Below are 13,797 nucleotides of genomic sequence, written 5' to 3'. Positions count from 1 at the left end.
CCTTCACATTCTTACTTACTGGTCTGAAAGTAATAGAGAAGTTAAATTGTGTGAAGAATAATGCCCATCTAGCTTGCCAAGGATTAGGACGTTTAGCGGACTCGAGAAATAATAAATTCTTATGGTCAGTAAGAACAGTGATACAATGTTTGGCCCCCTCCAAAAATGTCTCCACTCCTCAAAGGCCCACTTAATGGCCAGCAATTCACGATTACCAATGTGGTAATTCCTCTCAGTGGGAGAGGATTTACGTAAAAAGAATGCACAGGGTCTTAGGTTAGTGAGGTTAGAGGGTCCCTGAGAAAGAACTGCCCCCACCCCATCCTCGGAAGCATCAACCTCCACCACAAAAGGTTTTTAGCTAAGTCGGTTAAGGGTCTAGCAATTACTGAATACTTTTTATAAATTTACGATAATAGTTGGTGAACCCTAGGAAGTGCTGCAATGCTTTAAGGGAAGATGGCCTCGCCCAATCTTGAATCACCTTTACCTTTCCTGGATCCATCTTAAACGAATATGGAGTAAGAACATACCCTAGATACAAAATTTCTTGTACTCCAAAAATACATTTTTTACATACATTTCTCTAACTTGCCAAACAAATTATATGCCCCTCTCAAATCAAGTTTGGGAAACTAGGATGCCCCCAGAACCTGATTAAACAAATCTGGAATCAATGGAAGGGAATATTTTATAGTGATCTTATTTAATTCTCGCTAGTCGATACAGGTCCTTTTTTTCAACAACAAAAAAGCCCCGCCCCTATAGGGAACACAGAGGGTCTAATGTGCCCTTTAGCTAGACTCTCCTTAATATATTCCTTCATGGAATTACCTTCCGGACCAGACAAATTATATATTCGACCCTTAGGGAACCTAGATCTTGCCACTAAGTCAATAGCGCAATCGTAAGGTCTATGGGGCAGAAGACTCTCTAGGTCAGATCTGGAGAAAACATCAAAATATTCCTAAATAAACGGAGGTAAGGTCTTATATTCAGCAGAGACCCCCCGCTTAAACAATGTGTAAATAGGAGTTACATTTAGGAGCCCATCTTTCAACAACCTCCCCCATGGTCCAATTGATAACAGGATTATGTAATTGGAGCCAAGGCATACCTAAAATCACTTCTACGGGCAAATTTTCCAAAACCAGAAAAGGGCAATTCTCAGTATGACACGCCCCTACGGTCAAGGTTATTTCGGAAGTACACTTGACCGTTCCACCCGACAAAGGAGTGGATTCAATGGCTACAATGTAAATAGGGCTAGGCAGGGCTAAAATAGGTATCCCAACATGAACAGCAAACTTGAGATCAATAATGTTAGAGGCCGAACCAGAATTAATAAAGGCATTACTAGAACCCCTATAGCACCCCAAAGAAATAACAATAGGCACTAGAAAAAAAATTCTTACCACCCCGGGGAGTACCTTGTCGGATCCAATGATCGGAGTCGCCACAGTAAAAACATGTACTCCGGCGTCTGCGTTGGTCTCTTCTGGTCATCCAAAGCTGCATAGGTTCATCAGTCGGAGTCTCTGACTTGACCCCCAAAGGACAAATCTCTGGTTTGGACACAACCTGTGGAAAAAACTGATGTTCCCGCTGTCTCTCCCTAATGCGTTTGTCCAGTCTCACAGCAAGAGTCATGGTTTATTCCAAGGTCTCAGGACAAGGATAACACACTAGCAAGTCTTTGAGGTTTTCCGACAGGCCTGACCTAAACTGACTTTTGAGAGCAGGTTCATTCCAACCAGAGGGAATGCACCACTTTCTGAATTGAGTACAATAATCCTCTACCGGCCGGTCACCCTGCACAAGGGACTTAAACTGACTCTCTGCCACGGTTGCCCTGTCCGGTTCATCATACAGAACCCCAAGAGCCTGAAAAAATGCATTAACAGACCTAAGACATGGAGAGTCGGGAGGCAATGAAAATGCCCAATCCTGTGGTTCGCCTTGTAGTAAAAAAAATTATAATTCCTACTTTTTGTTGTTCTAAACCAGAAGAATGAGGGCGCAAACGAAAATACAGTTTACAACTTTCTTTAAAGTTGTAAACTGAGACAAATAGGTTACAAGCAGATTCTAGCACTAGCAACCTTTCCCTCAACTCCTAGACAATCTGAGCAAGGTTCTGAATGTGATCAGTGAGACTTTCCATGGTGATATATGGCCTGTGATTCTGACACGAATAGGGGGTAGGAAGTAGTGCACCCCTGACTGCCACCCAGGCCGCTGTCCCTGCCTACTTCAACTTACCCGTCCTAGATAACGGAGCACAACTGGGCGGCGGTCCCTAACTTACGTAAGTGCGGGATAGACAAACAAGACAGACAATAAGGAAAGTCAGATAGCAAAGTCAAAACAAGGAAGTCGCAGCAGTACAAAGGAGCAGGCACAGCGAGTCTAAACACGAGCCAGGAGTCAAACCTGGAGATGACAACAAGATACAAGGAGCGGGCGAAGAAGAGTCAAAACACAAGCTGAGAGTCAATACCAGGAGTTACCACAGGTAAGGACCTTAACCTCTTAAGGACATAGGGCGTACAGGTACGCCCTTGTGCCCTGGTACTTAAGGACACAGGGCGTACATGTACGCCCTGTGTATTTCTGATCACTGCCGTGCGGCTGGCAGTGATCGGAACCCGGTGCCTGCTCAAATCATTGAGCAGGCACCTAGGCTAAATGCGCGGGGGGGTCCCGTGACCCCCCCATGTCGGCGATCGCGGCAAACCGCAGGTCAATTCAGACCTGCGGTTTGCTGTGATTTCTGCAGTTTCTGATCCCGCGGTCCTGACCGCGGGGATCAGAAACTTTAGGATTCCAAAAATGTTCCTGCATCCCTCCCCCCTGCACCCCTAAGTTATTTGAGCACGGTGGGAGGTGCAGGGGGAGGGTTGCGGGCGGTGCGGGCGGTGCGGGAGGCGGGCGGTGCGGTAGGCGGGATCGCGATCCCCCGCCCGCCTCCCCTTGAATAATCGTTGGTTTCTAGTGGGTATACCAGGGTGCCAGCACATTGCTGGCACCCTGGTATAAACGGCTGACATCTGTGCTGCGATGTCAGCCGTTTAACCCTTTCCATACCGCGGTCCGTACGGACCGCTGTATGGAAAAGGTTAACAGCGCAGGGAGCTCCCTCCCTCTCCCATCGGGGGGCTGCTGTGCCTTTGCAGCCCCCCGAATGGAGAGGGAGAGAGCTCCCAGGCAGCCCCCCCAGAGCCCCGTCCTTACCCTTCCCCGTCTGCGCAGTTCTGACCATAACTGAGCAGACGGGGAAGGTTCCCATGGCAACAGGACGCCTCTCAGGCGTCCTGCTGTCCATGGTGCTGAACAGATCTGTGCTGAAAGGCATAGATCTGTTCAGACAAAGTGTAAAATACAGTAAAGTACTATATATTGTACTGTACTGTATTATACAGACATCAGACCCACTGGATCTTCAAGAACCAAGTGGGTCTGGGTCAAAAAGAAAGTGAAAAAAAGTGAAAATAAAGTAAAAATCAAAAAACACATTTATCACTGATTAAAAATAAAAAAAATTAAATTCCCTACACATGTTTGGTATCGCCGCGTCCGTAACGACCTGATCTATAAAACGGTCATGTTACTTTACCCAAACGGTGAACGCCATAAAAATAAAAAATTAAAAACTATGATGAAATTGAAATTTTGCCCACCTTACTTCCCAAAAAAGTTAATAAAAGTGATCAAAAAAGTTGTATGTACTCCAAAATTGTAACAATCAAACCGTCATCTCATCCCGCAAAAATCATACCCTACCCAAGATAATCGCCCCAAAACTGAAAAAACTATGGCTCTTAGACTATGGAAACACTAAAACATGATTTTTTTTGTTTCAAAAATGAAATCATTGTGTAAAACTTACATAAATAAAAAAAAGTATACATATTAGGTATCGCCGCGTCCGTATCGACCGGCTCTATAAAAATATCACATGATCTAACCCCTCAGGTGACCACCGTAAAAAAAAAAAAAAAAAAACGGTGTAAAAAAAGCAATTTTTTGTCATCTTACTTCACAAAAAGTGTAACAGCAAGCGATCAAAAAGTCATATGCACCCCAAAATAGTGCCAATAAAACCGTAATCTCATCCCGCAAAAAATGAGACCCTACTTGAGATAATCGCCCAAAAACTGAAAAAACTATGGCTCTTAGACTATGGAGACACTAAAACTTTTTTTTGTTTTAAAAATTAATTCATTGTGTAAAACTTACATAAATAAAAAAAATTGTATACATATTAGGTATCGCCGCATCCGTGACAACCTGCTCTATAAAATTACCACATGATCTAACCGGTCAGATGAATGTTGTAAATAACAAAAAAAAAAAACGGTGCCAAAAAAGCTATTTCTTGTTACCTTGCCGCACAAAAAGTGTAATATAGAGCAACCAAAAATCATATGTACCCTAAACTAGTACCAACAAAACTGCCACCTTATCCCGTAGTTTCTAAAATGGGGTCACTTTTTTGGAGTTTCTACTCTAGGGGTGCATCAGGGGGGCTTCAAATGGGACATGGTGTCAATAAAACCAGTCCAGCAAAATCTGCCTTCCAAAAAACGTATGGCATTCCTTTCCTTCTGCGCCCTGCCGTGTGCCCGTACAGCAGTTTACGACCACATATGGGGTGTTTCTGTAAACTACAGAATCAGGGCCATAAATAATGAGTTTTGTTTTGCTGTTAACCCTTGCTTTGTAACTGGAAAAAAAATATTAAAATGGAAAATCTGCCAAAAAAGTGAAATTTTGAAATTGTATCTCTATTTTCCATTAAATCTTGTGCAACACCTAAAGGGTTAACAAACTTTGTAAAATCAGTTTTGAATACCTTGAGGGGTGTAGTTTCTTAGATGGGGTCACTTTTATGGAGTTTCTACTCTAGGGTTGCATCAGGGGGCTTCAAATGGGACATGGTGTAAAAAAAACAGTCCAGCAAAATCTGCCTTCCAAAAACCGTATGGCATTCCTTTCCTTCTGCGCCCTGCCGTGTGCCCGTACAGCAGTTTACGACCACATATGGGGTGTTTCTGTAAACTACAGAATCAGGGCCATAAATAATGAGTTTTGTTTTGCTGTTAACCCTTGCTTTGTAACTGGAAAAAAAATATTAAAATGGAAAATCTGCCAAAAAAGTGAAATTTTGAAATTGTATCTCTATTTTCCATTAAATCTTGTGCAACACCTAAAGGGTTAACAAACTTTGTAAAATCAGTTTTGAATACCTTGAGGGGTGTAGTTTCTTAGATGGGGGTCACTTTTATGGAGTTTCTACTCTAGGGTTGCATCAGGGGGGCTTCAAATGGGACATGGTGTCAAAAAAACTGTCCAGCAAAACCTGCCTTCCAAAAACCAAACGGCGCACCTTTCACTCTACGCCCCGCTGTGTGGCCGTACAGTAGTTTACGGCCACATATTGGGTGTTTCTGTAAACGGCAGAGTCAGGGCAATAAAGATACAGTCTTGTTTGGCTGTTAACCCTTGCTTTTTTAGTGGAAAAAAATTGGTTAAAATGGAAAATTAGGCAAAAAAATTAAATTCTCAAATTTCATCCCCATTTGCCAATAACTCTTGTGCAACACCTAAAGGGTTAATGAAGTTTGTAAAATCAGTTTTGAATACCTTGAGGGGTGTAGTTTCTTAGATGGGGTCACTTTTATGGAGTTTCTACTCTAGGGGTGCATCAGGGGGCTTCAAATGGGACATGGTGTCAAAAAAACAGTCCAGCAAAACCTGCCTTCCAAAAACCATATGGCGCACCTTTCACTCTACGCCCCGCTGTGTGGCCGTACAGTAGTTTACGGCCACATATAGGGTGTTTCTGTAAACGGCAGAGTCAGGGCAATAAAGATACAGTCTTGTTTGGCTGTTAACCCTTGCTTTGTTAGTGGAAAAAATGGGTTAAAATGGAAAATTAGCCAAAAAAATGAAATTCTCAAATTTCATCCCCATTTGCCAATAACTCTTGTGCAACACCTAAAGGGTTAACGAAGTTTGTAAAATCAGTTTTGAATACCTTGAGGGGTGTAGTTTATAGAATGGGGGCATTTTTGGGTGGTTTCTATTATGTAAGCCTCGCAAAGTGACTTCAGAGCTGTAGTGGTCCCTAAAAATTAGGTTTTTGTAAATTTCCGAAAAATTTCAAGATTTGCTTCTAAACTTCTAAGCCTTGTAACATCCCCAAAAAATAAAATATCATTCCCAAAATAATTCAAACATGAAGTAGACATATGGGGAATGTAAAGGCATCACAATTTTTAGGGGTATTACTATGTATTACAAAAGTAGAGAAACTGAAACTTTGAAATTTACAAATTTTTCCAAATTTTTGTTAAATTAGGTATTTTTTGGTGCAAAGAAAATATTTTTTTTTACTTCATTTTACCAGTGTCATGAAGTACAATATGTGACAAAAAAACAATCTCAGAACGGCCTGGATAAGTCAAAGCGTTTTAAAGTTATCAGCACTTAAAGTGACTCTGGTCAGATTTGCAAAAAATGGCCTGGTCCTAAGGTGTAAAAAGGCTGTGTCCTTAAGGGGTTAATCACAGGCAACCTGTGGTCAGCAGGCTGCCTGTTAAATAGTGATGAGTAGGAGTCATGTGACGTGGCCATCGTCACATGACTCGCTCTCCTGCATCCAGCTGAGCGCCGAGTGCCCAGCTCGGTGCTCAGACTCAGCCCTGTTACTATGGGAGCAGAGGACGCGCATCCTCGCTCCGATCTCACCGCAGGGCGCTGGCAATGCTGGGGAGAAGGAGCGCCCCATTGGCGTCCTGTGACAGACACATGTCAGATTTGCAAAAAATGGCCTGGGATGGAAGGTGAAAACTGGCCCTTGGGTAAAAGGGTTAAATAGAATCAGAATCAGCTTTATTTGCCAAACACGACACAGTCGATCGTGCTCGGAATTGGGTTAGGCACAGGTACAGGCATAGTACTAGGGGGGAGGGTTATGCAGTGGGCACATCTGTGGCAAGGGATTATGGGCGGGAGATGGGGCGTGGTGAGTTCAGCAGTAGATAGGACTTATGATAAAATGTCTAGTAAACAACAAAGTGGAAAATAAAAGACCCATGCCTCATCATCGTGTGATAATATGAGCAGCTATAGCATTGCAAATAGCAGCAGTAGTAGCATAGTTGTCACCATACATCCAGCCAGTTGTAGTAGCAGCAGAACACCCTTGCTTCTGCTAGGCGACAGATTATTATTGAGGACAAAGAGGATAACATTGCGGAATAGATGGCTCACTTATCCTCTCAGCCACTGCAGGATGATAATGTCACTTCTCAGTCTTACACCATGCCTTTGAGCCATGGGTCAGCACATTCTTCCTGCTCTGCATCCTTGCAGCCCCACAGAAGCTTTTTGCTTGAATCATTTCTGTCTTGACTGCCCCCCTCCTAGTGGGTTGGCATCTTTTTTCCTAGGAAGAGGCCACAAAACCCCATGTGCTATGGAAGATACTTAAGTTAGTCTGTCTACTGATGACTTCTATGAGAAGAGTCAAAATCTGGACTGACATGAGAAGGAGGTTCAGGCAGAGGCGAGGGACCCAATACATAGCTGTAGAGGTGGTAGTTGTAGTAGTGGCTCTTGTAACAATGGTTATAGCGGTATGGAAAGTAGTAGTGCAGTGTCCCAGGGGGTCAGTAGTGTATGCTGGGCTTTGTAGTGCAGATTGACCACTAACCTGGGATCCACTGTCGTCTTCAATTGGGGCAAATACAGGAACAGGCAGATGTTAAAAGTTCGTGACGCCAGTGTCAATTAAACGGTGACACGCCGTGTAAAGTATGGTGGAAGAATGAAGCAAGCACAGGATAGCCAACAAAAACTGGAACTTTTACTGAATATCAGTCAGGATAATACACGGACACTGGTAGTGCACAGTTCCATAAAAGACGGTTGGTTTTAGAAGAATACAGATGGTTCTTGACATTACAGGAAGGCCGGTCTTAGCGATGAATTATACAGAGTGTTGATTACAGGAGATGCAGTACAGGCGGCTTGCACACTATTCCTGACTGGTCCTGCTACATGTGACTTTCCTCCAAGGTCTAATGCCCTTTATCTGGCGTACCCTTGAAGCTGTCCTTATCTAGTACCTCCTCTGTTATCTTGAGTACCTCTCGCTTTATCTGATCGGCCTCTGTGGTAATCTGTGTCTTGGCTTGTGGCTCACTTATGCTGCTTCAGCTGAATGGATGGTGACTCAGGAGGGGAACCTTTTCCTTGGATCCGGAACCCGGTTACAGGGCCTTTACTACCCTCTCCTAGCCGGCAGGCTTCAGGCCTGCTATGCTCTCACAGGCCCATAGCCTGGCCTTCTCTCAGACACAGGATCATTTCTGACCTCTGCTCCCACAGTCTGTCTCCTCTGCTACTACTTCCTGACTGGGCCTTATATAACCTAGGGTTCCCTAACTCCCTCTAGTGACTCAGAGCTGGAACTACACCCTAGCCGGCCTGCAAAATGCACGTTTCACAGTAACAGGAAAATACCTAGCATGACATTATAAGATGTTTTATACCAACCTCCCCATAACTACAGGGGGAACGACAATACCCAAGTGACCCTTCAGTAGTGACGGGGTATTACTCTCCCGTACACTACATACCCCGCTGCTTTAAGCTGAGTACGACCTCGTACTCCATCAGGGCCCTCCCAACTGGAATCATGACCTGAAATAGAGGAAGACACATGCATGCATACATATATGTCAATTACACTCTTATCAGACCCAATTGGAAATGGTGAAGTCTGGTGACAAGGGGCGTCGTTCTCTTTTTCATAGGATAGTGAGTGGAAAGGGGGCGCTGACCTGGCACAGCGGATGTTGAAAGAACCAGGATAGTCCATGACAATAAATAAGTCCATAATAAATTAACCTCTCAGAGGCTTGCACATAGGAAGTCCATCTCTGGGCACATATACTTGAATAAGAAAACCGGTTATTAAATATGGTCAGCAGCACATATATAAAATGACAATACAGGACTCTGACAATACCAGGGCCTTGTTATCCTGGCAAGTCCTGCTTACCCTTTAAAATAGTGCTGACATAAAAATGTCTTTTCAACCTGAAATGGGGGTAAAAGGGGTAAAATTTGTGCAAAAACTTCAAGGCACAACCGGGAATTCAGCAGCAAACCGGATGTCCCAAACAAAACAAAGGCAGCTGGAAGCATTGATACACAGTGGCACATGATTTAACTAGGATGCCACCGGCCGTGGGTAACTGGCAGCGAGCTTGACCAGCTCTGCCAACTGGAGGGACAAACGGCCATTAAGGAGATGAACAAGAGGGCAAAAGTACTCACAGACGAGTATCATGTTCCTCCTCAGATGACGAGTCGACATAGGGAACCTGCAGCAGTTGTTCCGGCAAGGACGGCCACATTTGAAACCCGTCTCCCCTGACAATTTTTAGAGGGGGAGGTTTATCTTTCACGGCCTCCATTTCGGCCTCCGTTCTCGGGAATGGAAACCACTGCACTCCTCCAGCGCAGCCAAGGTCCGCCACCCAGTACACCCGCTTGCGCAGGGCCTCTAGTTCCGCTTTAGTGCAGGTGGTTGGATCTACCGGAGGTCCAGGGGGTCCGGCCGCTGGGGTAACAAGGGCACCTGCGGTTTGGCGCCGGGCCTCAGCCCACTCCTCTGCTCTCCGGCAGCTGTCCTGTCGCTCCTTCTCCTCCTCTCGTCTCACTGCATCCGGAGGGGGATACCGCTCCTCCAGCCCCTGCAGCACGATGGGCTCCCAGAAAACGTCGGGGCTGAGGTAGGTCTGGTTCTGTAGATGGGTGGTCCGGGCCTTTTCCACATGCGCTCTCCCTGTCTCAACTGGCTCTGACCTCTCTTTCCCAGAGTCCCAGTTCTCGGCCGGCACCTTCGGGCGAGTCACTGCGGTGGCGTAGGGGCCCCTTAGACTTTCGGCAGGGGTGTATTCTATGATCTCCCCCATAGTTAGATTGTGGAGATGCTCTGGGAGGTAGTGCCGTTTTACCGATCGCCGGTTGACATAGAAGTCCCGGCCAGTCCCCAACTCCTGGATAAACCCATAGCCTTTTTCCTTATCAAAGGACACCACGATCCCGCGGCGCCTTACTAGCTGGGGCTTACCCGGAAAGGAGTCTCCCTGTATGGACTTAGCCATCTCTTCGAACCGCTTCTTCCGGCTGGTGTTCTTTTTCGCCACCGCGGCTCTCAACTCCTCCATAATAGCCGGCCATTCTGCATGCCGGCGACGGATCGGTGGGGACTCAGGTCGGGTGATGCTTAGGTCCATGGCCTGGGCCCAGGGGGTGGCCGTCCAGGCTAGAGGATCCCACGGCCCCAACTCCGGAAAGTCCGGTGGAGTGGCGCCCCACTCGCACGTGGTCTCATCCTCGCTCTCTGCAGCGCACGCCATCTCTTCTCTTCCTGGTTGCTGCATCGACTCTGACTCCTCCCACGCACTGGGCCAGTCTATCTCCATCGGAGCCCCGCCTCCCAGGCGTAACTCTTCAAAGTAGTCAGCCGCGTCGTCACTCCTCAAGGTGGGTGGCGCTCCAGGGCAATCGTCTCCTCCTTCTTCTTGGAAGGTTTCGGCGCCAAATATTCGCGCCTCTGCACATCCTGATGGCGCAGTAAAAAGCCTCATGGCGTCGGCGGCCATTTTAGATGTCCTGATGCTGCAATTCACTGCCAGCAAGCAGGATGACGAAAAATCCAGTAAAACACAGTCCACAAATACGATTTTTCTCTCTGGGGGTAGCGCAACACAGTACAGCGTCTCTGATTCCTCCCAGGCACAATTGTAATCCACAAGTTAGGAATAAAGGTTGCAGTCTTTGTAATACGGTGGTGGAATAATTAAAGCACACAGTTCACACTTCCCTGCACTTCAGAAGCATGCGTATCCTGTTCGTGACGCCAAAAAGAGCGATGCAGTGTCCCAGGGGGTCAGTAGTGTATGCTGGGCTTTGTAGTGCAGATTGACCACTAACCTGGGATCCACTGTCGTCTTCAATTGGGGCAAATACAGGAACAGGCAGATGTTAAAAGTTCGTGACGCCAGTGTCAATTAAACGGTGACACGCCGTGTAAAGTATGGTGGAAGAATGAAGCAAGCACAGGATAGCCAACAAAAACTGGAACTTTTACTGAATATCAGTCAGGATAATACACGGACACTGGTAGTGCACAGTTCCATAAAAGACGGTTGGTTTTAGAAGAATACAGATGGTTCTTGACATTACAGGAAGGCCGGTCTTAGCGATGAATTATACAGAGTGTTGATTACAGGAGATGCAGTACAGGCGGCTTGCACACTATTCCTGACTGGTCCTGCTACATGTGACTTTCCTCCAAGGTCTAATGCCCTTTATCTGGCGTACCCTTGAAGCTGTCCTTATCTAGTACCTCCTCTGTTATCTTGAGTACCTCTCGCTTTATCTGATCGGCCTCTGTGGTAATCTGTGTCTTGGCTTGTGGCTCACTTATGCTGCTTCAGCTGAATGGATGGTGACTCAGGAGGGGAACCTTTTCCTTGGATCCGGAACCCGGTTACAGGGCCTTTACTACCCTCTCCTAGCCGGCAGGCTTCAGGCCTGCTATGCTCTCACAGGCCCATAGCCTGGCCTTCTCTCAGACACAGGATCATTTCTGACCTCTGCTCCCACAGTCTGTCTCCTCTGCTACTACTTCCTGACTGGGCCTTATATAACCTAGGGTTCCCTAACTCCCTCTAGTGACTCAGAGCTGGAACTACACCCTAGCCGGCCTGCAAAATGCACGTTTCACAGTAACAGGAAAATACCTAGCATGACATTATAAGATGTTTTATACCAACCTCCCCATAACTACAGGGGGAACGACAATACCCAAGTGACCCTTCAGTAGTGACGGGGTATTACTCTCCCGTACACTACAGTAGCCATGGTGACAGTGGCACTTGGGCAAATAAAGAGGACAGATAAAAGTGGTGGGGAGGATGAGGACTATGATAATGATTGTGTGTTGACAGGATCTGGTATCTGGATCAGGCTGCTGAGGAAGAGGTGACATCAGGATGGTGACCGAGGTGGCAATAAAGAGTAGAGACATTTTACAGCTAGGAGCTCCAAAGAAAACTGCCAGCATCAGATCTGCTTGCATTGTGATCAGCAGGGGAATGGGTGAAACATCTGATACTATGAGCGCAGGCTAAAAACATACCAGACCTTGCCCAAGCTCGGTTGTTGCAAGCTCTGTATGAGTCTCTCCCATATAGTAGTTTTTCTTCGAAGTGCCGTCAGAGAAAAGCACTGCCGTGTGCAAGATCTGCAGGGTCAAACACAGGCACCACAGCTTTATTGCAGCACACAACCTGGCATCACTAGGTCCAGTGGTAAAATAGGACTTGCCAGCAACCAAAACAAGACTGAAATCTTCTCTCGGTTTCCCTTGTCGCGCACATCCACAAGCAGTACAGTGTCCTTGTCATCATCAGTTACTGTTTCTCCTTCTCAGACTAATCCTCCTCCTCCGCTCCGTTGTCATTAATAACTGAATGTGTGGCCATGAAACAAATATATGCAGCCAGTAGGGATGAGCGAACTCGAACTGTATAGTTCGGGTTCGTACCGAATTTTGGGGTGTCCGTGACACGGACCCGAACCCGGACATTTTCGTAAAAGTCCGGGTTCGGGTTCGGTGTTCGTCGCTTTCTTGGCGCTTTTGTGACGCTTTCTTGGCGCTTTTTGAAAGGCTGCAAAGCAGCCAATCAACAAGCGTCATACTACTTGCCCCAAGAGGACGTCACAGCCATGCCTACTATTGGCATGGCTGTGATTGGCCAGAGCACCATGTGACCCAGCCTCTATTTAAGCTGGAGTCACATAGCGCCGCCCGTCACTCTGCTCTGATTAGCGTAGGGAGAGGTTGCGGCTGCGACAGTAGGGCGAGATTAGGCAGATTAACTCCTCCAAAGCACTTGATTAATTGATCGATCTGCAGCTGTGGATCATTGAGCTGCTGATACTCAATTGCTCACTGTTTTTAGGCTGCCCAGACCGTTTGTCAGTCACTTTTTTCTGGGGTGATCGGCGGCCATTTTGTGTCTTGTGCGGTGCTGCGACCAAGTGCATCCAAGCTGCGACCAAGTGCATTTAACCAGCAATAGTCTGTTTATTTTTTGGCCATATACTACATCAGGGGCAAGCTGCGCCTGTCACCAAGTGCATTTAACCCTCAATGGTGTGGTTGTTTTTTGGCTAAAGCCTACATCAGGGTGAAGCTGTCACACCAAGTGCATTTAACCAGCAATAGTCTGTTTATTTTTTGGCCATATACTACATCAGGGGCAAGCTGCGCCTGTCACCAAGTGCATTTAACCCTCAATGGTGTGGTTGTTTTTTGGCTAAAGCCTACATCAGGGTGAAGCTGTCACACCAAGTGCATTTAACCAGCAATAGTCTGTTTATTTTTTGGCCATATACTACATCAGGGGCAAGCTGCGCCCGTCACCAAGTGCATTTAACCCTCAGTAGTGTGGTTGGTCAAGCTATCACACCAAGTGCATTTAACCAGCAATAGTCTGTTCATTTTTTGGCCATATACTAAATCAGGGGCAAGCTGCGCCCGTCACCAAGTGCATTTAACCAGCAATAGTCTGTTCATTTTTTGGCCATATACTACATCAGGGGCAAGCTGCGTCCGTCACCAAGTGCATTTAACCCTCAGTAGTGTGGTTGGTCAAGCTGTGACACCAAGTGCATTTAACCAGCAATAGTCTGTTCATTTTTTGG

Source organism: Bufo gargarizans, chromosome 1 (genome assembly GCF_014858855.1).
Source record: "Bufo gargarizans isolate SCDJY-AF-19 chromosome 1, ASM1485885v1, whole genome shotgun sequence".
Taxonomy (NCBI): Eukaryota; Metazoa; Chordata; class Amphibia; order Anura; family Bufonidae; genus Bufo; species Bufo gargarizans.
Note: the sequence above shows the minus strand (reverse complement) of the source record.